This window comes from Dermochelys coriacea, chromosome 12, assembly GCF_009764565.3.
Source record: "Dermochelys coriacea isolate rDerCor1 chromosome 12, rDerCor1.pri.v4, whole genome shotgun sequence".
NCBI lineage: Eukaryota > Metazoa > Chordata > Testudines > Dermochelyidae > Dermochelys > Dermochelys coriacea.
The window spans coordinates 30,108,448-30,131,167 of NC_050079.1; the positions used below are offsets into that span (position 1 = coordinate 30,108,448).

The window sequence follows — 22,720 nt, forward strand, 5'->3', positions numbered from 1 at the left end:
AATAACATGGCCATACCAGTACCAGAGAGTCAAACTCCATGTATTATTCGTGAAAATATTCAGAAGTCAATTGGTTGGCATTTTGTTTATTTACTTTTTTCAACTGTGCAACAGCTATATTCTGATGTTTGGATGTCATTGTACACCCCATTTGCATGATTCTGCCCTCAAATTGGGTATTTTTCCAAAAACATGCCCATAATCCACAGTTGCATATGCAACTGCAAAATTGCTATGTGTAATCAAAGTAAACACATGTACACATTTGGCATATAATTACACTCCTAAATTGATTGAAAACCTGGCCCAAGATGGTCACAAGCTAAGACTTGGCTGCAATGAACAGACTTCATACACAAACTTGAACAAGTAACACTTTTTGCTTTCCCCTCCCCTGCCCAAAGAAGCCATCAGTACATCTGTGCAAGTTAATTATGATAAATGAAATGCAGCCCTGTAGTGACCAATGTACACAGAAAGGCATTTGTCTCCTCTAACATCATTGTCCATCAATAGAAAGAAGGAGCTTATTTTTTTTCTTTTCACAAGGATGGATATGCTCATGAGTGACAGTTAAATTTGTTGGTGGTATTAAATTGCTAATACTAATGCATTTTACAATCTTCTGAACTGATTTAATATATTAGACTGCCACTCAATGTCTTAGTAAACAATTCTACACTCTTAGTTCAAAATCATTCTGTCAGATTTGGAGGTTCTGTCAATTGGCCTCAATGGCTAATGTGATAGTAGTTTACAAACAAATGACTTTTTTCCCCCTCCCAAGGTTGTGGCACATAACAGTGATGTTGAGATTTAATGGGTGTTTTATATTTGTTGTGAAACAGCTGGGCCATTGCTCAGCACTGAGGAGTTGTGCTTTTACATCACCTGTACAATAGGCTGGAATGTTCTCTACAGTGGAATTAATTTACTTACTCAAATTCCACCAGATCTCTCCTTTCACCTGAAAGTATTTCAGTGTAATTAGTGTGCAACTGAATATACTTTTCAAGAATAATTTTATTACATTTAATCTTATATAAATCTATTTACTCCATGAAATGCCACTTTTGCTTGTGAGTCTTATCAAATGTCATACAGCAACAGAAGCCTGATGTTTGCAGATGTTAAAAACAAAACGTGTTCATTGTGGTTAATAGATTTCAATGGGAAGTCACTGAAATTACACACTTTTTTTAGTTTTTTTGAAGTAATAAGAGCAATGTGGAATTAATTTTGTGAGAAGCATATATGTCTGATTTTTTTTTTTTGGACCTGGAGATACAATTAGTGAGTTGCTATCCTCAAAAAATTCAAAGTTTGGTTTGAATAATCTGCTTAGCACATTCTCTGTTCGTTTTACGTTTTCCCATTTGAGTGCTGAATTGGTATACTATGATGACATTCAAAGTAGAATTCATAGAGGATTCAGCCTTTAACCTGTATTAGGAAAATCTTCCTAGGTTTCACTTGTTCATTTCTCACATATTGGTTATGGTAGGATTGCATCTGTTAATAGGTGGATAAATTGTTTGCAGTGTGCTTTAGAATGTATAAGATTTGGGTCAGTCCAAATCCCTCTGGCATTTCATTCCACTAATTAACTCATTCATTTAAACATGCATCAATCTCTGGCTCTCGTGAACTTCAACATGGCCTTTGTCAGCTGAGTTGTCCCAGAGGATGGAAGAGAAATCTCAGATATAAATGGGATTATGACCAAGGCTTTGAATGATCAATGAAAGCAAAGAGAAAGCCAATGAAGGTAGTAGAGCAGAAGAGTGCTGTTTTCTCAGCAGCTTAACCCCCTGAGGAGGCGCGTTCTGCAGAAGATGAAGCCTCCATGTTACTTATACCATCAATCCACACCTATCAAGTTACAGTAATCTAGCCTGGAGGTGACAAATGTATGGAACACAGGTAATTGCAGATAGATCCAGGACCCCTGCTCTGGCTCCTGGCTGACACAAAACAACTTCTCTTATTTTGGTGATTCTGGTTCTAGTTCCAAAAACAAAGTAAAAAGTGAAGAAAACCTACTTACATTGTTCACTAACTTTAAAAGTAGCTGTTCAGAGTTTTCAAAGAAGGGAAAGGGTATTTTAGCCAAAATGATTTGTCCTGCATTAGCTAACATATGTTGTCTCAGCCACTTATCCAAATGTTTTACTTTCTAGTTTCCTACCTGGCTGGTATAAATGATGTAACATGATTTCAACAATTTCCATCCCACCATCAACCTCAGCCTGGACCAGTCCACACAAGAGATCCACTTCCTGGACACTACGGTGCTAATAAGCGATGGTCACATAAACACCACCCTATATCGGAAACCTACTGACCGCTATTCCTACCTACATGCCTCTAGCTTTCATCCAGATCATACCACTCGATCCATTGTCCACAGCCAAGCTCTGCGATATAACCACATTTGCTCCAACCTCTCAGACAGAGACAAACACCTACAAGATCTCTATCATGCATTCCTACAACTACAATACCCACCTGCTGAAGTGAAGAAACAGATTGACAGAGCCAGAAGAGTACCCAGAAGTCACCTACTACAGGACAGGCCCAACAAAGAAAATAACAGAATGCCACTAGCCATCACCTTCAGCCCCCAACTAAAACCTCTCCAACGCATCATCAAGGATCTACAACCTATCCTGAAGGACGACCCATCACTCTCACAGATCTTGGGAGACAGGCCAGTCCTTGCTTACAGACAGCCCCCCAATCTGAAGCAAATACTCACCAGCAACCACACACCACACAACAGAACCACTAACCCAGGAACCTATCCTTGCAACAAAGCTCGTTGCCAACTCTGTCCACATATCTATTCAGGGGATACCATCATAGGGCCTAATCACATCAGCCACACTATCAGAGGCTCGTTCACCTATGCATCTACCAATGTGATATATGCCATCATGTGACAGCAATGCCCTTCTGCCATGTACATTGGCCAAACTGGACAGTCTCTACGTAAAAGAATGAATGGACACAAATCAGAGGTCAAGAATTATAACATTCAAAAACCAGTTGGAGAACACTTCAATCTCTCTGGTCACTTGATTACAGACCTAAGAGTGGCTATCCTTCAAAAAAAAGCTTCAAAAACAGACTCCAACGAGAGGCTGCTGAATTGGAATTAATTTGCAAACTGGATACAATTAACTTAGGCTTGAATAGAGACTGGGAATGGATGAGTCATTACACAAAGTAAAACTATTTCCCCATGTTATTTCTCCCCCCCCCCCCACACCCCACCCTCCACTGTTCCTCAGATATTCTTGTTAACTGCTGGAATTAGCCTACCTTGCTTGCCACCATGAAAGGTTTTCCTCCTTTTCCCCCCCTGCTGCTGGTGATGGCTTATCTTAAGTGATCACTCTCCTTACAGTGTGTATGATAAACCCATTGTTTCATGTTCTCTGTGTGTGTATATAAATCTCCCCTCTGTTTTTTCCACCAAATGCATCTGATGAAGTGAGCTGTAGCTCACGAAAGCTTATGCTCTAATAAATTTGTTAATGTCTAAGGTGCCACAAGTACTCCTTTTCTTTTAACATTGACTCAGTTAATCTCCCAACCTATACATCTCTCCTATATTATACCTTAGTTTTCAGATGAACAGTAATTTCAGCCCCATAAAGCAATGGAAAACGCATCCAACAGTGGTAGTGAACACTGTGTTATGAAGGTATTCCCAAGGTCTAGTCACACAAAGATGGATAACTCTACTAATATATAGGGGTAATATACTATTGAATTTTATGGAGCAGATCCTTACCTGGCACAAACAAGCTGACTTCAATGGAGCTGCACCAATTTATGCCAGCAGAGGATCTGGTCCCATAGAAGTTAGTGTGTTCAATATACTTATTTACTGCCCTAGCTGGAAACCTATATCCACTGTCTAATCAGAGCATATTGAAGTGATATGTTTTACTCCTTTAGGTAATATGATCATAGGCAGTGATAAAATATTTTAAGGGAAAATATTAAGAGTCCTAATTTATCTTTGGCAGTCTTAGAGACCACATGTATTAACATTTCTCAAGCTGTCATGCTAAGTTTTTAGATGTCACATCTGGTTGCATCAGTCACATCACTTTATATTACATTCTAAAGCATGACTGATGCTACTGGACAAGATATTTTACTAAATATTCTGGGTTTGAGATTGATGGGAGTTTGGGATTGTTGTTTTTTTTTTAAATCTATTGGTCCACATATGTCTGAACTGTTCTAAGTAGTATAATTTGCAGGTTGCCTGCTCCCAAAAATCTTTTCTCTAGCAATACTTTCTTTGACTTCAGTAGGAGTATAGCCTGAGTAAGGTCTGTAGGTTTGTGTTTACACGTCCAGTTTCAAACGGTATTTTTTAAAAGCCTTCTTAACCTTTTGAAATCTTATAAGAAGTCATATTCTGGAAAGATCACCCATGCTGTAAACTGCTCGCCTGTTCAACATGAACAAGTGTAGGAAGACACTATCATTAATATTCCAACATAATGATTCTGTTACCCTTGAGCCGCCTGCAGCACAGTATTGTACAATTGTACAGTATTTCCTATTTTCAGTGCCAATCCCTAAAAATCAAGGAAGTCACCAGTTAAATCAATATTCGCATTCAGACCAATGCAGATGCCTGACCTCAGACCATAATACCTTAAAAACACCCACAGATTCTTCATTAAGCGCTATTTTAATTCCAAGATACAACCACCCACAGTACACATGCCCAGTTCCTCACATTTAAATGCACAACCTTAACCCCAACTTCAGTAAGACTGAGATTTTAAAGTACTTTTACTTTAAAAAGGCAAGATGTCTTATTACTATTTTAGAAAAAAAAAATTATTAGGTCAAAACTAAGTGTTTGTGGGTATTCATTTCTTCAAAAACAAACAGAATATTTGCAAAAACAGCCTCTATGGGAAAGTTAAATTATCCAATCAGATATGAATGTTATAGATACAGATAAGAAACTGACAGAAGTAGAATGGGATAGAATAGAAGAGTTAAAATAAAGATATTGCCTTTATGTTCATGATTTTTATGCTGATTACTTTGGAGGATAATCTGCTTTCCATTTTGTTGAATAGAGTCATTATCAGTAGACTGGATTATTCACATACAAAATAGGGACACAAGGTAATGGTTCTATTACACTTGTAGTCTTATGATGATGGCCTTCATAAAATTTCTGAAATAATCATCCTCCTCCAATGGTGAGTTCTTCATTATATGGTTCGTCTTGCATATAGTTCAAGCTGTAGTACCACTGGTCTGCTATTAGGTACACTGCAGAGTGGAGGAAGTCACTGAAAACGGACTCCCAAATGTAATTGGCTTATTGTGACAGTAGGTGTAACAGCCTTCTTTGTTGTTGCCTCCTCTCTTATGGGAACAATTCTGCAGCTACATGCAGAATTCCCAATGAAGTGATTGAGAAAATGTACAATTGGGCCCTAACGTACACTTAACACATTTGTTTTCATTCCTATGCTTTCTATCTAAATTTTGGAGGGGTTAGTTTTACTTTGCTATAGGCTCTAAAATTGCAACATAAAAATGTGAATTATTTTCCCCACTCCCCATGTGTACAAATTTAGAAAAGTGCCTCCGTGCATAAGCTAAGCTGAGTCGACACTTTTTTCCATAACACTCTGGAAATCTTGTAGAACATTAAGACGTATATAAAGATTAAGTTCTTCTTTTGATCTTTTCATAAAGGAGAAAATGGAGAAAGACACCAATTATCTTTAACTGGCTTTAAATCAGAACCTAATTTTGCATAGAAAACATTTTTATTTAATAAATCTGCAGAACAAAATAATTAAGTTTATGGAAGAAGTTTCAATAGTACATTTTAAGATACGTTCCAACCTTTAACGATAGAGCATTTCCCAAGGCCTTGAAGAAAAGCAGATTCTACAAATTACATGTAACATTTTTTTATGTGCATCATAGGTGAAATCCTGGCTCCCTTGAAATCAATGGAAAATTTGCAATTGACGTCTATGGGATCAGGGTTTTACCTCCTATGTGCAACATTTATTTCAGTGTAGAATAGTTAATTTTTTCAGAATGAATGTTAGCAGTGAGGTATGTTGCCACATGCCATATACCCACATCTATAGTTTTAACCATATATTTAGCTGCTTAGATTATCAACTATTGGAGGGTAAACAATTTAGGAATTTTGGGAAGAAAGAATGAAATGCAATTTGCTGACAGCTTAGTCATTTTTACATGCAAGATTGTGTTAGGCCATATTTTTACTATGGAATATGATGCAGACATAGCAGCAGCATTTGATAAATAGAGGGGTTTTTTTCCAATGCATCTGAAACACTTGACATTCAGTATACAATTTTTGAAAATGATAAAATCATAATTGTAAAAAAGACCTGCAGTATTGCCAATCAGATTCTCACTGTTATGTGCAACCTGGCACATATATCTTACTGTCCCCCTGAAGAAGAAGGAATGAGCATAAAGAAAAGAGCAATTTCCCTTCTGTAAATTGGAAAGTCTGCCAACCAGCTAAGTGATCTACCATCAATCAGCGTTAAATTCTCCTTAGCTGCAGAAAATTCAAGGGCTAACTATTACTGAGAGATTTCACACAGTGACTAATGGTATATGACAAACACATTTAAAATCTGCATAGACCAGCACCAGTTTAAAATATAACAGGAATAATAAATAATTGTAAAGAAATCCTGTTGTGCAAAATAAGATATAATCTTCTCAGACACATATTGTATGTAGAATATTACCATTCCAGAAATCCATTCAATATTAATACAGAACAAAGTATAAAATAAATTTAAAAAAAAGTCCGTTGGCAAAGCTTCTTTCATACAAAGTATGCCCCAAAGTTGCATGTAGGAAAGAAAAACAGGTTAGTGAAACAATTGATGGTATAAATTAGAGAAGACAGTGAAATAAAAATATTTGTCCAAAGATTTGATTTCTTTACTCGCTGAAGAATTCTGAAATCTTTGAAGCCCTAATTCAGATATCTGTTCCATGAGGTGGGCATTCTAACGAATCAGTGATGGTATCAGCACTTGTATACCAATATGGTTGTTTCTTGACATGAGGATTTTTGGTCCAACTTGCACCATTTCACTTTAAGAAAAGGAGTACTTGTGGCACCTTAGAGACTAACAAATTTATTAGAGCATAAGCTTTCGAATCTCTCCTCTGTTTTTTCCACCAAATGCATCCGATGAAGTGAGCTGTAGCTCACGAAAGCTTATGCTCTAATAAATTTGTTAGTCTCTAAGGTGCCACAAGTACTCCTTTTCTTTTTGCGAATACAGACTAACACGGCTGCTACTCTGAAACCTGTCATTATGCATTTCACTTTACATTCCTTTAAAAAAAATTCCCCAGTTAAGAGGATATGCAAGAACTATTTATAAGATAGAGGTATTGCTGCATATAGGAATCTCGACCCAGGTCCTTAAAAGGTATTTGGACTCTGAACTTCCATTGAAATCAACAGAACTTAGGAGACTATATACCTTTGAGGAACTAGGCCCTCTTGGCTAATCAAAAGTGTTGCCTCTGCAAGTAGAGGTTAAATGCTATTCAAAGTATCTCTCTTACTGAAGGAGTGGTCCACTGATTCAGAGATACACTGTACTAGAATTATATTTTGAAATGCATGGCCCTTTTTGCATATATTTTCTGTAATTCTTAAAAATCATATCTTTGTCATTTTAAAAAAATCCTATTAATAGCGATTGGTTTAGATCAAAATTTGTAACCACTGAAGTCCATGGGAGGTTTGCCTTTGATTTTAATGACCAGAAGATTGGCCCTGTCCTCAGTAAATTTTGACTTTGTCAAGTTATGAAAAAAACACAACAGCTTGGGGCAAAGAAGTCTTCCTTCTGAATAGAAACATCTTGTGAGAGAAATAGAAATTTTTCTATAATAATTTTTCTATATATAATTTTTCTGGGCAAGGTATGCTATGCTGAGCAAAGCCAGCATTTCTTGTAATCCCCAAAGTCTGATGGAAAACTCTGAATGAAGTGAATTATACATACCTTTCAGTGAGAAAGGGCTATACCAGCCAAACTGCCCCCATTCCCAGGAACTCTAAAAGAAATATCAGAATAAAGAGGGAAACAATAACCATCATGTTCAAATACTTATGGTCTTCAGGTGCAAAGCTTGCAAAATCTGGTTTATTTCATTCTATTTCATCAATTACCTTCCTGCCGCCCAAAATTTAAACATTCATAGCTAGTTTCTTCAATAAGAAAAAAATTAATATGCTGAACCTGTCCACCTCTGAACTGTGCCTTTCACAATGACTCAGGATCAGTTTACCTAATCTTCTCTCATACAAGCTCAAATACCTAATGTTTAAATTGGATAAAGAACCTCTGTATATGTTAAAGACAGAGCAGTACAGACACAAATGCCTCTGTAAACCACAAATTTGGAAGTGTTTTTTAGGAAACAGCACAGATAATGCAATAAAATCATCTATAATTTCAGCTAGATCAGCTTCTGAGCCAACAAAAGCAAACTATCCCTAAACCCAAGTTCACCAAGAGCAAATCCTGTATGGATTATGCTTGAGAATCAGATATAAGGTCACACCGAATAAATGGTTTAAACAAGCTCCCCATTAGCTGAATTATATTAATGGCTCAGTGATTCATCTCTGGTTTCAGAGTAGCAGCCGTGTTAGTCTGTATTCGCAAAAAGAAAAGGAGTACTTGTGGCACCTTAGAGACTAACAAATTTATTTGAGCGTAAGCTTTCGTGAGCTACAGCTCACTTCATCGGATGCATCCGATGAAGTGAGCTGTAGCTCACAAAAGCTTACACTCAAATAAATTTGTTAGTCTCTAAGGTGCCACAAGTACTCCTTTTCTTTTTGATTCATCTCTATTATCCAGTCTCATTTACATGTACAGGATGGCTAATAAGTAAAGAAATTGAAGATAGCAAACAAAAAAGTATTTTGACATAAACATTCAGTGCCATTTTATCTAACTCTATACAAACATATAGGGGGATAAAGGATACTTTGGAAATGTTACTAATGCAAAACAGATCAAGGCTCTAAATCTTCATCAAATGCCAGGCGGGGCCAGGGGCATCATTTCATAAAATTTCAGGGGAAGGGAAGCAAAGTTGTGTCAGCATATAGAACGTTGCAGAATATAATATAATCACATATAAAAACCATGGGGGAGATAACAAAAAGTGGAGCATATAGACCTATGAAAAGTTTCAAGAGGCAATTGTCCACTTTCTCCATAACAACTCATGCTAGATTGTGTTACCTTTACTCTTGTGTAACCCCAGTTAGGCCAATGGGACTCCTGAAGAATAAATTACTACTCAGGGTGGGTACGTCTCTCAATCTTGGCCAAAATGAGTATGATCCATTTAGGATGGCATGTAAACTATGTCAATGTTGTAAGAAGCTTATGTCAAACGAAAACCATGTTAGGTTTTTGAGATGATTAGTATTTCCAATTATTTTCCTTTCCCCAAAAGGGAAACAAAAAGTATCTCAAAAATGTCAATTAATGAGTTTAAAGTTTCACTGAGATCTGGGTGAATGTATATTTGCCAACACTGTTTCAAATTCCCATGCCATGCCCAATTACATTGAAAATTTCAGTGGAATGTTTAGATGAGTAAGAAGTTCTGGATCATATGCAAAATTTAGCCTCTTTGCACAGCCAACACCAAAGTTACTTACAATCACATGAAAGTACTAATTGAAATTTATTAATAAAATGTGTTTATTCTACCTGAACTTTGTAAAAACATGTATCCAACAATAATAACTGTGCAATTAATTGATTTGCACAGTGATGTCCTTTATTTATAGTATGGGGTTTTGCAGTGTTCTCTTAACTTCTAAAAATTTATCATCATCATTATTGGGCCGAATCCTTGTCCTGGTCATCAGGAATTTACCAAGCAAGTACTAAGTTTAGACTGTAGGATTTAGCATTTTGTTGAATAATCAACATTTGCTATGCCTTATGCCTGAGAGTGTGTTCTCAGCCATGAGCAAGGGATGGTTTCTCAGGTGGAACTCCGGAAAGGAATTGTGAACCAGAGACACACTTTGAAGTCATTGCTCTCCAGGATTCCTGGTTTGTGGAGGAGGAATGAAAAGGGGAAGTATTTGTCATCAGCCCATTGCCAGATGCAGATAGCTAAGCCCCTCTCAGGTCAGTCACAGAGGTGGATGGAGCTAGGGTCCCCCCTCCCCACCTCCATCCCATTCCCTCCTCACTTACTTGTTCACGGTGATGGGAGAGAGGGAGTATTGGATGCACAGCCCCTGCTTTTGCCCCCACATCTAGATTCAAGATATGAATAGGTCGGTGTGGGTGATAGAGAGAGGTGGATGTGGGCCCTATGTCCCTTTTCTCGCCTGAGCAACCAGGCAGGACTGACAGCTGAGTGTACATAATTTCCAGCAACACTTAACTCTGTGCATATCTTTTACATAATTTTCAAGCCTCAATTATTACAAAAAAAAAATCCCTACCAAGTCTAGGAAACAATTACCAGAATAACTTAGAAATGTCAGAGAATCTTTACAGACATCTCTAGAGCAATAAATGTACCTGCTTCATCTCTGCCTACGCAACAGCATCCAGGTGGATAGCAAGGTCTTCAATTTTATCCCAAGTGACCTTGCAGACACCATTAACCTAAATGAGATTAGTCACTAGTTCTGTGTGCAGTTGTGCTCAGCAGCTGTAGCCACAGCAGCAGCTCTTATCAATAAAAGAAGTTAGATAAAAAGAGAGAGAAAGAGAGACTGATTTAGAAGCACTGAAGATGATCACAAGGACATATGGTGTTTGAATTCCTCAAGCAGACAGAGAATAGCATGCATAAGGAAGCATATTAAAAATGGAAAACGCCTCTGAAAAATGCACATTTTCATAATACACTGCAAATGTTTGCACAGAGGCCTCCCATTCAAAAAACTGAAGTTTATTGCCATCAACCATAGTAACAGCAAACAGAAATGGTGGAATTTTATGTACAGTGCTTCACTTGGAGAGCTTTAATGTTCATGTAGGCAAACGCAGTTACTTCCCTGGCAAATCATGTCATTTGATCATCTGGCTGAATTGAAACATTCATAAAATATTAGCATCTCAACTGAAAAACAGCCATTATGCCACAGTGGCAACACAATTTCCTTTACATATAATTGAAACATTTATGCTGTGGTACAAATTGATATTCATGCAAACATCTTTACTCTGGAATGGAAGGACAATATCCTTGTGTGCAGGTCATGAGGCTACTGTAAATGCAGTAGAGAAATCCACCAGGAAGAAGGCATTGTTTCCGTTCAAGGTGGTATTGGGACAGCAAATGATAGCATGTGTGTTTTTAAATACAGATTAATGAATCTCAAAATGTTCATTACAATAAATGTACATTGTCCAGACTCTCTGTTCTGGAAATCAGTTTGGAAAAGTCACATTACTACCATAGGATTTTCAGTACTCCCTGATTTTGAGTCTTCAAATTACTTTAGGAATTGTGTTCTCAAATTGAGGCTGGGACAAGTTGAAGAAGACAGATTGTGGAGAGCAGCCATTTCCCTTTAAGTGGCCACTAGTTTTAAGAGCCTAAATTCCATTTTCAAAAGTTACTTAGGTGCTTAGAGACTTAAGTACCATGAAAGGTCAATGAGGTTTAGGCTTACAAAACTAAATGAAGATTAGGTGGTGCCCCCCTCCCTTCCCCACAAAAAAAAAAGAGAGAGAAAAAGAAAAGATGTGCTCGAATTCAAACAGGAATTATTTTGTAGAAATTCTATGGTTTTATATAGGAGGCCAGACTAGATGATCACAGTGGTCCCCTCTGGCCTTTGAATCTATGAGTCTACCGAAGTCTCTTTTGAAAATGGGACTTAAGTGCTTTTGAAAATTGTATCTTAGGGGCTGCTATCAGCAGAGGAATGAAGGTAGATGGTTAATATATGCAGCTGGGCAGAAGTAAACCACCTTGGACCTATATTCCTGGCTGCTTAGGTCACCAGGCTTCCCAACCTTGAATCTGGATTAGATTTAATATTAGTTACCCAGGAGTACTAGAATATGGGATGTCAGCTGCCGTATAGGTGACAGTGTTCTTCAGTGATTCCTGCTTTTCTGTATGGGACTATTCTTATACATATCCAACACTAGATAATTTGCCCGCCTATAAAATGAAATTGCAAAATAAGCTCATTTGAGGTCACACTCCTACTTATTTTCTTCAGCGGGGTAGCATTTATGCCTTCTGAGGATATGATTAAATAGTGGAAGGAGCAAGGGATACATAGTTAACCAAATTCAGGCCCAGTAGGTACTGCTGGGAGGCTATTTGTGTATGTGGAAGGGGTAAGTATCTCTCAGCTGCCAGCAGCTCTTTGAGTGGCCAGGCCTTCTGTCTTTGTGGTTTTTCAATGCAGTTCGGAAGAATTCCTGGTGGTGCTACTCCAGGTGGTGTTTTAGTTGACAGGCGGTTGGTTGTTAACACAAATGAAAGTTGTGACCTATGTGCTGCTTTCAGTAACTCAAGTGCACTGTCTCCAATCTGTCATATTTTTGGCAGCCCTTTGTTTATTAGAAAAATGCATTTTCCCTTTATGACAGTTTGGCTAAAAACTGCCTATAATCAAATATTGACCCTTTAATTACTGTATATTATTCCAATCCATTCAATCCATGCATAATTGAAGGCTAGATTGTGACTTAGATTAAACACCAGTGCAGAGGAATAAGAAGGACTAGGCTTCTCCATTATTTCCGTATGCACAGTCCGCAGAAGTTAGGTGTAGATGAGTAGAGATAAACAGAATTATCCAGCCCATTACCACCTCCCAGGGGAGATGAGTGGGCAGCAGAAGGCAGAAAATGGGTATGGAAATAGGTGGATCTTTGGCTCTACCCACCTCACTTGCTCAATATAATTACTGAGCAATCCAAAGTGGCTTAACTCAGCAGTAAATTATGCCTAGTCTTGCTCCCTAGGGAGGTATAAAGTTGCAGATATTAAGGCCAGAAGGAACCATTAGACTAGTGTGACCAGTGGTGGCAGATGACAGAACAAGAAGCAATGGTCTCAAATTGCAGTAGGGGCAGTCTAGGTTGGATATTAGGAAAAACAATTTAACTAGGAGGATGAAGCACTGGAGTGGGTTACCTAGGGAGGTGGTGGAATCTCCATTCTTAGAGGTTTCTAAGGCCCAGCTTGACAAAGCCCTGGTTGGGATGATTTAGCTGGGGTTGGTCCTGCTTTGAGCAGGGGATTGGACTACATAACCTCCTGAAGTCTCTTCCAACCCTAATCTTCTATGATTCTATATATCTCAGGCCATCACCACCTTGCACACAAAACTGAAACGCCACAATTAGACCAAAGTATTCCAGGAGACTAAAGTATTATGTGCCATGGGAAGAGAACAAGAGGGACTGAGGTGCAGCAATGCCCGAGGCCACTGCAATTAGGGGAATTATTTAAAATGAGATAGATCCAGATTATCCTAGAAAGTGACCCACACCCTATGCTTCAGAGGAAGGTGAAAAAGACCCATGGTCCTTGTCAATCCTTCCTGTCCCTAATATGATAATCAGTTAAACCCTGAGCGTGTGAGCAACACCCACCATCCAAGCACCTGGGAGAGGGAATTCTCAGTACCACCTCAGAACACCTTTCTACCCTGTCCAATGTCCCACATCCAACTGCAGCCATCCCTGATGCTTCAGGTATGTCTCTGAATCACAATACCACCCTGATCTGTTCCCGCAGCTGTGGTATGGCTTCCTCACTCCCCCTTACCTAGGGCTATGCCTAGAGTCACAATCTAAGCCTGAAAAGGAAAGGGAAGATTCCATAATTTATTAATATAAAAGTATCTGAGTCCATTTCCTGTTAATTGTCATGCTGTTAGTAGCATTTAATATTTATATGGCAATTGTGCTCAGAGGCTACAGTCAGGCTTAAGATCTCCTTGACTCAGGCATTTCACCAACACAATGGAAGACAGTCCGTACTCCAAAATGTGTATAGTCTTCATTCGGTCTACAACAAAACAGAAAGCTTAAAGGAATGTAGTGAGGCCCAGATCTGTTTTTTCATTATTTAATGTTGGACTAGTCTCTCTCTGCTCACAATAACATGGACCTTTCTCATTTAAATGGTATTGTAATGCTACTTGTTATTATGGTAGGACTTATTCTGGTTAATAAAATAGTAAGTTACCAACAACACACAGTATTCTAATGTTAGAAAGGAAATTATTGGTATAAAATAGGACTTAGTAGATGTGATGGATATTCGGAACCAATTTTTATCAGAGGGAGTCAGAGTGAGATGTGTGCAAGACAGAGCCTAGTACATGGGAAAAATCAGATGAGGCATAATAGCTTGTCAATTAAAATTATTTAAATGAGAATTCCCTACCCCACTAGCTATTTATCTCCCATGAAATTTGAATCAGATTATTGTAAACTGAAAGCTCACCCTTTGAACTGATAAATCTGATGAATAGATGAATTTGCTTCAGCTACCTTCTTGACAGGTTTTGAAATAGCCATTTATACAGTCGAACTCTATACATTGTACATTTGTCACTCCTGTATTGTCTACTTGTCTGTTCTTATTTACTGCTAGCAATGCATAGCTTTGTAAAGGAAAATGTCAGAGACTAATGATAACTATGTTTGCTAGTCACCATTAAATCTCTGGTGTTTAAAAGCAGTTAAAAACCTACAAAAATGTGGAGCATGATAAGTTTTTAAAAAATTGCTAGATCGCAGCTGAAGGGTGATTTTTGTTCGGTCTATTTCATATGCTTTGACAGATCTTTAAGTTAATTCTGGAACAAAGAATTCCCCATAATTTCATGCACCATCTGTCTCAGAAAGATCTCCTACAATTTTCTCTATTTCATTCTGACCATCAGCCTCACACAATATTCTCAAGTCCATGTTCATGCTTATAAAATGGTGATGGCTACATCAGAGAGATGTTTTGCTGGAACATTAGCACTGGAGAGATGCTTGGACAATTTTGAAGACTGGCTAGAAGTAGAGCTACCACTGTAGGGAAAAAGTAGGGAGATTAGAGTGAAAATGTTCCACAGTCCATTCACAAACTGTTCTCATCTTATCAGTCACCAGTGGAAAGGAAGGGAAGTTTTAATGCTGCAGAGTAATGTGATTCTCAAGTACAATTCTGCTCAGTTTAAGAGCTATAACCAAACAACATTTTTGCACATCACTGAACCATTTTGTTTGTTTGTATTTCTCACTACTTTTCATTTTTTTCCAGTGCAGTTCCACCAAAAGTGAACATGTTCTATGTAGGTTTGTATAGGACAAAACTCTCTCTTGCCCTACTTACCTACTCTTACAGTATCCCATTCAGGGGAGTAAGGCATAAGTACAGTGGGTCCCAGCAAAGATGGGAGAGTAGTGTCCATGATGCTTCTTCTACCCATTTACTACAGGTGACTGTGGCAGTTGTCCAAGAGGGACAAGGCAGAGCCAAGTCTGCTCCCACCCAACAGATTGGTCAGCATAACTGAGCAGAGAGAGAAGGATGTAATTTGCTTTAGACCTGTGGCAGATTAATTCCTTCTAGAGCAAAGTCAAAGCCAGGGACAGCTCCCTCCTGAATCTGCACCTGAGCAGCACAGCTAATCTGTCATTTGGCAACCTGCTCTCAGTAAATCTAGTTCCTACATAGTAACCACATCAAGAAAGTGGAGTGAAAAAGAAGTAAATGGGATATTTGATGAGTAACAGTATGGCTGGTTACCAGTGTAAGTGTAGTGAAGAATTACTGAGCAACAGGAACATGCTAGGAATGCTGCTTCAGATTACCAGATGGCAACAACTTTAACTTACTTTTTAGCCGTCCTGGCAAGAATAAAAGTGAATGGAACATACTATAATATTGTTCGTAAAAAAGAAGAGCAGGGAATCTCTCCAATAATTGTTCCATGATTCAGCAATTCAGTCAGTTAACTGCTCCCAGTCAAATACAACCTCAAATAAATTTGAGAAAGTCCTCACATGTATGCCATCTGTTAGGATAAATCTAAAACCCAAGGATATAATTGGAAAAAGCTCATGAGCTCCAGGCAAACCTGAAGGAGAGAAAAAGAGGGGGAGGGAGAATACAAATGTGCTGTGTTTGTTTTAACATTATGGATGTGACAATTTTATTAATTATTATTATTATTATGGACTAGTGGCAACGAAACTCTCAGCTCCTCAAACTTATGATTACCACTAATTCAACAGATCAGCTGCCAAATCTAGAATAAGACAGAAAATGGAAAATTTTAAAACATAAGACATATAGACTTTTTATATATGCCTGACTAAACAACAACAGGATAGATTCTGCCACCCTTACTCAGACAGAGGAGTATTTACTCTACTTGTAATATCACTGAAATCATTAGGCCTACTTGTGAATTACTTAGTAGAACCTAGTGCTAGATTCAGATCTGAGTTACAATGTGTCAAATTCGGATTCACTTCATTCATTTCAGTGGGATCACTCTCCTTTCACAATGGCATAACGGATTAGAATCTGGCCTGTAGAGTTTTAATACCCACTTATATTTAGTGAACAGGAAGGCATTAGCTTCACACAAGAATTGTTAATTTATTCTTCTTTAGTCAGGCATAAAAGCAGATGTGTGTGTGTGTGTGTATATATATATATATACTTATATACAGTTATGTGGCTGAGTATTATTCAAAATGCACATAAAGCTGCAGAGAGGATAGAGATTTTTAAATTCCTTTTAATACTTGCAATTGAGGGTACAACTTTTATTTTGAAATATATTATTTCCAAGTCTTTGATCAGCTTTTCAAAAAACGCTTAAGGGGATAATAATGTTTTCTGTATAAGTATTAAATGTTAACAGCAGTTTGCTTTTGAGAATATTCCTTCCCTGCAGAGTCTTTACAACTAAGTTATCAAGAAAGTTATCTAAAAATATTATTTAATTAAATGGGAAATGTAAAATTAAGTCCATCATAATAATGTACTCATCTGTTTTAGCGCACTCTTAGTCAGTCCTCCTGCTTTTATTTGAAGTATATTCTGTTCCTCATTTTGTTTAAACTGTGATTTTTTTTTTCCCCTCAGGATAGCCTCTATGAAAGGCTTAAAGGATGAATCTCTCTCTATTCCAAGGCTAACCCTTCTGACACCACTTCTTGGCTTCCTCACCACCCTGTTATTCCATGACCCAAACTCAGGCCACGTCATCAACTTCACTGCAAACAAAAATGACTAGACTCACCACTGTGTTTCAAGTAATATATATATAGGTTCAGTGAGATGTTAGAAAAGTAATCTGTCTTTTATTCTAAACTAAATTCAGCTACCAAACTAACTTAAGGAGGAAAATTCTGGCTAGAGAATCACTAATCACTAGCATCTCTCTCAGCAAGATATTTAGGAATTCCACCCATGAGCAATGAAACTGAAGAAGTCAAGAGATGCTATGTAATGGGAACACTCTTTGAGCTTCATATTGTTGAATAGGATACTGCAGCCTTGCCGCTATTTAGAGGCAAATACACTTTTGGAGAGTACTTCAGATGGCACAGGTGAGGACCCTGCTGTTTGCATACTCTTTACAACTCCTAAGAGGAGACTGAAGAATGGCCTGCTTTTAACACTATGCCATCAGTCACAAAGCCACCTTAAACATTGTGCCCTTAATCACTACCTATGTCGTGTAGAACAAAATGATGAGAATAATCAGAAGGAATAGGTGCAAAGAGAAGCGAGACAGGGTCCCAGACATGGTTTGCTGAAGTTTTTGTGGCTATTTTGTGAGACCTAGCAGGACTGCGACAACAGTGACAACATTGTAGGACCAAATGTCCCATCCAGGCATAATTATGTGGCTAAACAAAACAGTGAAATATAAACGCAGAAATATGAAACACATGATCCCTCATAATGCACCACCCAGTGTCTGCCAAAATGCAAATAGACAATTCCCCTAACAGGCTGTTGTTTAGGTCTTTTCTGTATAAACACAATGAAATTCAAGGTGGACATTATTACTCTCATTTCCACAGCAGGACGCCATTCATTTTGTGGTCTGGAGCTCATCCATGTTCCCGTATTCTAACTTATTGTTCTTCTCAATGTTTTATTTTGGTTCGTTTTTCCCTAGGAAAACCATTTATAGAGCTGCAGAAATGAACATGGATTGAATTTAAAAAAAAAAAGGTTGGAGCTCTCAAATTCACCTCACACCAGACAGGCAGACCATTGGCCAAATGCATGATTGCATTCAGACATCTCCATCCTGCCAGAAACAAGGAGATGCTAGAGGGCATGATGTGGAGCCAGGGATTACCAATAAACTGATATTTGCTTGAATGAATATGAATTCAATTTGAAGGCATAGGAAGCATTATTTTAGTAACACTGGCAGAAAAATATGGCTTTCGAGCTAATCCAGGAGTCCAAAATTAGTGGAATGTTTGATCCAAGTTTCAAGGGCAGAACTGAAACCATACTTGTAGTAAATGCAGGCCAGTTAGGAAATTATCAGGGGATATTCTAATATAAGCAAAATATTACAGGTTATACCCAACTACCATTACCTTGTCATTCTCCTCAATTTCCATTACAGGTTGAGTGCTGTCAGGAATCCAGATATTTCCAGTTTCTCTGAAAACAAAAGCGAATGAGGGAATATTTATACCTCTAAAGATGCATCAAGAAAGGAAGGAAGCTGTTACAGTGGCATTTATGGGCATCATTAAGCACAAACATTTTGCCATCAATACAAAGCAGACCATCACTGTCAAGCCAAAGTCAGTCTCCGTCTCTGTCTGTTGAAGAGCATCTTCGTAACAATCAGGGCACAAGTGAATTCCTTTTATCTATGTACTTGGAAAGTTGCACAGGGGCAAGTTTTATGATAAACACTGTCTGCTATGTTCCGCACACACACACACACACAGACACACACACACACGCACACAGGTATTATGACATGTGACAGGCTGAATGCCTATTAGTGCAGGCAGTGTGCAGCGTCTCATTTCCCTGCAAATAAAAATTGCCCAGATGACCCACATCTATCCTTCTGGCTTGCAGAGGACAGGAGGAAAAATGGAAGGATAAAAATGGTTCCCCTCAAACTTCAAATGGATTCTCTCTACAGCAGCAGGTGCTTTGCTTCTTTGCCTGATACAATACTGCCAACCTCAAGAATCCAAAAATCATAAATCAAGATCCAAAAATTTATGAGATTATCTTAAAAACTATTAATGTAAAAATAATACTTTTTTAGCTTTCTAGCATTGGAATGTTTTGGGCTCGTGTTTTCAAGGTTTTCATCTGTTTTATGGGAAAGTATCAATTTAGTTGAACTTTTTGACAGGAAATTATTGAAGTGTTTCATTTTGTTAAGGTCAAAATATTTTGTTTTGATACAGTCCTAACATTTCCTTGATTTTATTGTTTTGACTATTATATTTACCACAGAAGTCAAATTGATAAAGTCAAACCAAAATATTTCAAATTATTTCATTTATTGAAAAATCCAGAGATTTTGACATTTTGTCCCAGTTCAGGACAAAACTAAAATTTCAAAATCTCAGAATTTGATAGAAATTCCATTTTCCAACCAGCCCTTATTATCAGAGATTTCTTGTATCCTTAGAAAAAGATAGCAAAAAGGTGTCATATTTATGGGATGGATGTTTTTATATTTAACAACAGTGATAACATTATACTAGGGAGGAGGTATTTGAAATAAACAACCTTTGAGAGTCTCAGACAGACACTCCTCTCCTGTGTGACTCCAGAGTACTTCCTCTCTCCTCCGCCCCCCCTCCACCCCCATCTCCCACAGCAGAATTTCACCTGTTCTGCTTCACAGGCCTGAAGAAGAAAGGATTGGATTTGTCCCTAAGGGAATAAACAGAAGGAAAAAGCATAGTTCATACATCATAGTTGGTCATTTAATTTTTCAGTTGCAGTTCACTTTTAAGTATTTATGATAATACTGCTCTTCAGAACATACACAATATTTTAGAGAACATTTACTAGTAAGAAATGACATAGTCTTAGAAAAAAAATCTCAGTATAATCTGTGTCAATACATCTTTACTCAGAGGTGGAGCGAGATGGACAGTTTTGGAGCAGCAGTTTAGAGAAGTTCCACTGTATTACTGATATTCATAATTAACATACATCTTTCCTTTTAAAGATTTAAATTCCCCCTTATACATGAAGCCTTGTATGATTAGTTAGTTTTCAAAAGATTGGAAGTGAACAAAGAAAGATGAAATGTTGAGATAAACAATACATCTAATCTGGACATTAATCAGTCAGGCTTCCATAGTGCGGTGCATGTTATACCTCCCAAAACCCAGTACGGATAGGAATCTGTAATTAAAAAATGATAAGTAATTGGAGAAAACTAATCTAAGCAGAGAAATTCTGAAACCTTTGTTCTGAAGGCACTGTGGGAGCTAAATCTCTAATAACAGCGGTGGAAACTCATGGGCTGTTCTGAAAATTTAGATTTGTGAGGAGAAATTGTACAGATAGCTGAGCTGAGCAATTGCCAATGAAATAAAAAAAATTAAAAAACTTCCCCATGGAAACTGAGGGAAGATCAGCTTGCACTTAATAGGTCAAGACTGAAGTATAGAAATTGAACAGAAGTTTAGCATAAAGTTAAGTTTTAGCAAAGTGAAAATAGAACCATGTTTGTAGGGTCATGTGTATGTTGAGACTCTGGCAGTTGAAATGTGTCTGTGCAGTAACTTAGCTTGCTTCTCATATTCCATTACAGCAAACAGAAATAGGCAGATAGGAAAAGTGATCACTGGGCAAAAGACAACTTCAGTTGTGTGGTGAATCTGGTAGATCTAAGAATAAGGAAAGCTTTTATCTTTGAGAGGAATGGGCTGACCCAATTAAAACTCAAATGGGAAGGGAGATGGTTTTAGCTTTTTCCATTTGCTGAATCTGCTGAAAGATCATTAACTCTTCAGCCCACAAACAAAAAGGAACATAGGAACGAAAATGACTGAAATCGGGTTTTTTTTTTTTTGTGGCAGGGCTCATCAGGGTCTGCTCTCTTCACGCCCAGTTTTTAGGTTCCTGGGGCATCTCAAGACAGGGACAGCACATGCCCTGTTACAGGGGCAGTGGTCTCATACAATGCATAGAAGATACACAGTTCCAAGTACATAGTATATGCTCTGCTTGGCTCTCAAGCATAGCAAAAATGTAACATTTCTGTTGCATTTGAGCTTCATGCAGGAATAAATGTCACTTCTGATTTTGGTCCATTATACCCTCATTGTTTTGTTTCGCACTTATTTTTACACTGCCTCTCCAAGATATTCAGAGAAATATGTAGTCTTTTTGCAGTTTGCAGGTTTCTAGAAGACCCTTCTTCAGAAGAAGAGCTCTGCAAATCTAATTCTATTTGCCCTTTGGATCCTTGCCCAGATGGGATATTCATATCCTTTCCCCCTTCCCCTCCATAAAAGTATATCAGCGCAACCCTGTCATGCAAAAAGAATTAGCAATAAAAGAACTATCAAGGTAGATGGATATTAAGGATGTGTGCACAGAAGAATTTTAATACCTAATAACACTGGTCTACAAATCAATCAGTTAAAGCAGCTGATTTTGATGTAGTCATAAATGATGTTATTATTATGGATGCATTTTACATACTTGAAAGGCTACATGGTAAGAGCCCCTCCAAGAGTGCCAAGCTCTACGAATTGTTAACCTCTGTGCCTAATTGCTTTAGCTGTGTTGGATTTGCATTTTAACTGCTGCTCTGTGATCTTGCTTGTCGAATGCAACATGCAAAATTCTCCTCTCTGATATTTTATACCACTGATGTCAAAGGAGTTATTCCTGATTTACACCAGCATCACAGTGACGGAAAAATGCATCTTTTTTATTTTGGGGACCCCAAATTAGGACAGCTAAAGCCAAGAGTGTGTGAGTTTTCTGACTGGGCATATTAACAATGAGCACAAAGCCTCAAAATGTTGAGATATTCAACTGCAGAGTCTCCCCTGGTGTAAGCTGTCATAGCTCCATTGACTATAGTTTAGTTCCAATAATTTACATCAGCCAGGGAGCTGCTCTTCAGTGTGCATAAACACCTCAGATGTTTTTCCATATAAATTTTGGACTGGTTGCTTTCTTACCTGGATTTCTGGAACTTCACAGCTCTTCCTGAGCTGGAGATTACCATGAGCGCAGCCTTGCTGTTTGAAATCCTATCGTTACAGAAATAGAGATGCTTTGTACCTACTGCTGTTGCAGGTTCCACAGTGCTTAGGCGATATTTTGATTCTACTCTCTTTCTAGTAAGAAAAATAGAAAAGACAAGAGCAAAGAACAGCCATGTAATGCTTTTTGCAGACTAAGGTTATGTGACAAGGTCTTTTGTTGTCATCATGTAAAAGCTCACTGGTAAAATGCAGAGTATGAAAATTGCAGAGGGACAAAGCTTGGGAGCCATCTAGAGCTCAGAAGAAACTAGCCAATTTTGTAGAAAATCTTCTGTCTCTTTATAGCATGAGCCCTAATGCAACTGCCACATACCTACCTGCATCTGTTCTTTCCCCTATCTCCAATCAAAGTACAGCAGGCA

The 22,720-nt window shown here is 38.0% G+C and overlaps 1 long non-coding RNA gene across 1 annotated transcript; it reads left to right on the forward strand.

The window, feature by feature from the left end:
• Nucleotides 1-907: 907 nt before the first annotated feature.
• Nucleotides 908-20,944, forward strand: LOC122456265. Its single transcript, XR_006275059.1, has 3 exons — nt 908-920; nt 3,294-3,301; nt 20,137-20,944. It is a non-coding gene; the product is annotated as an uncharacterized LOC122456265 (long non-coding RNA).
• The last annotated feature ends 1,776 nt before the right edge of the window (nt 20,945-22,720 follow it).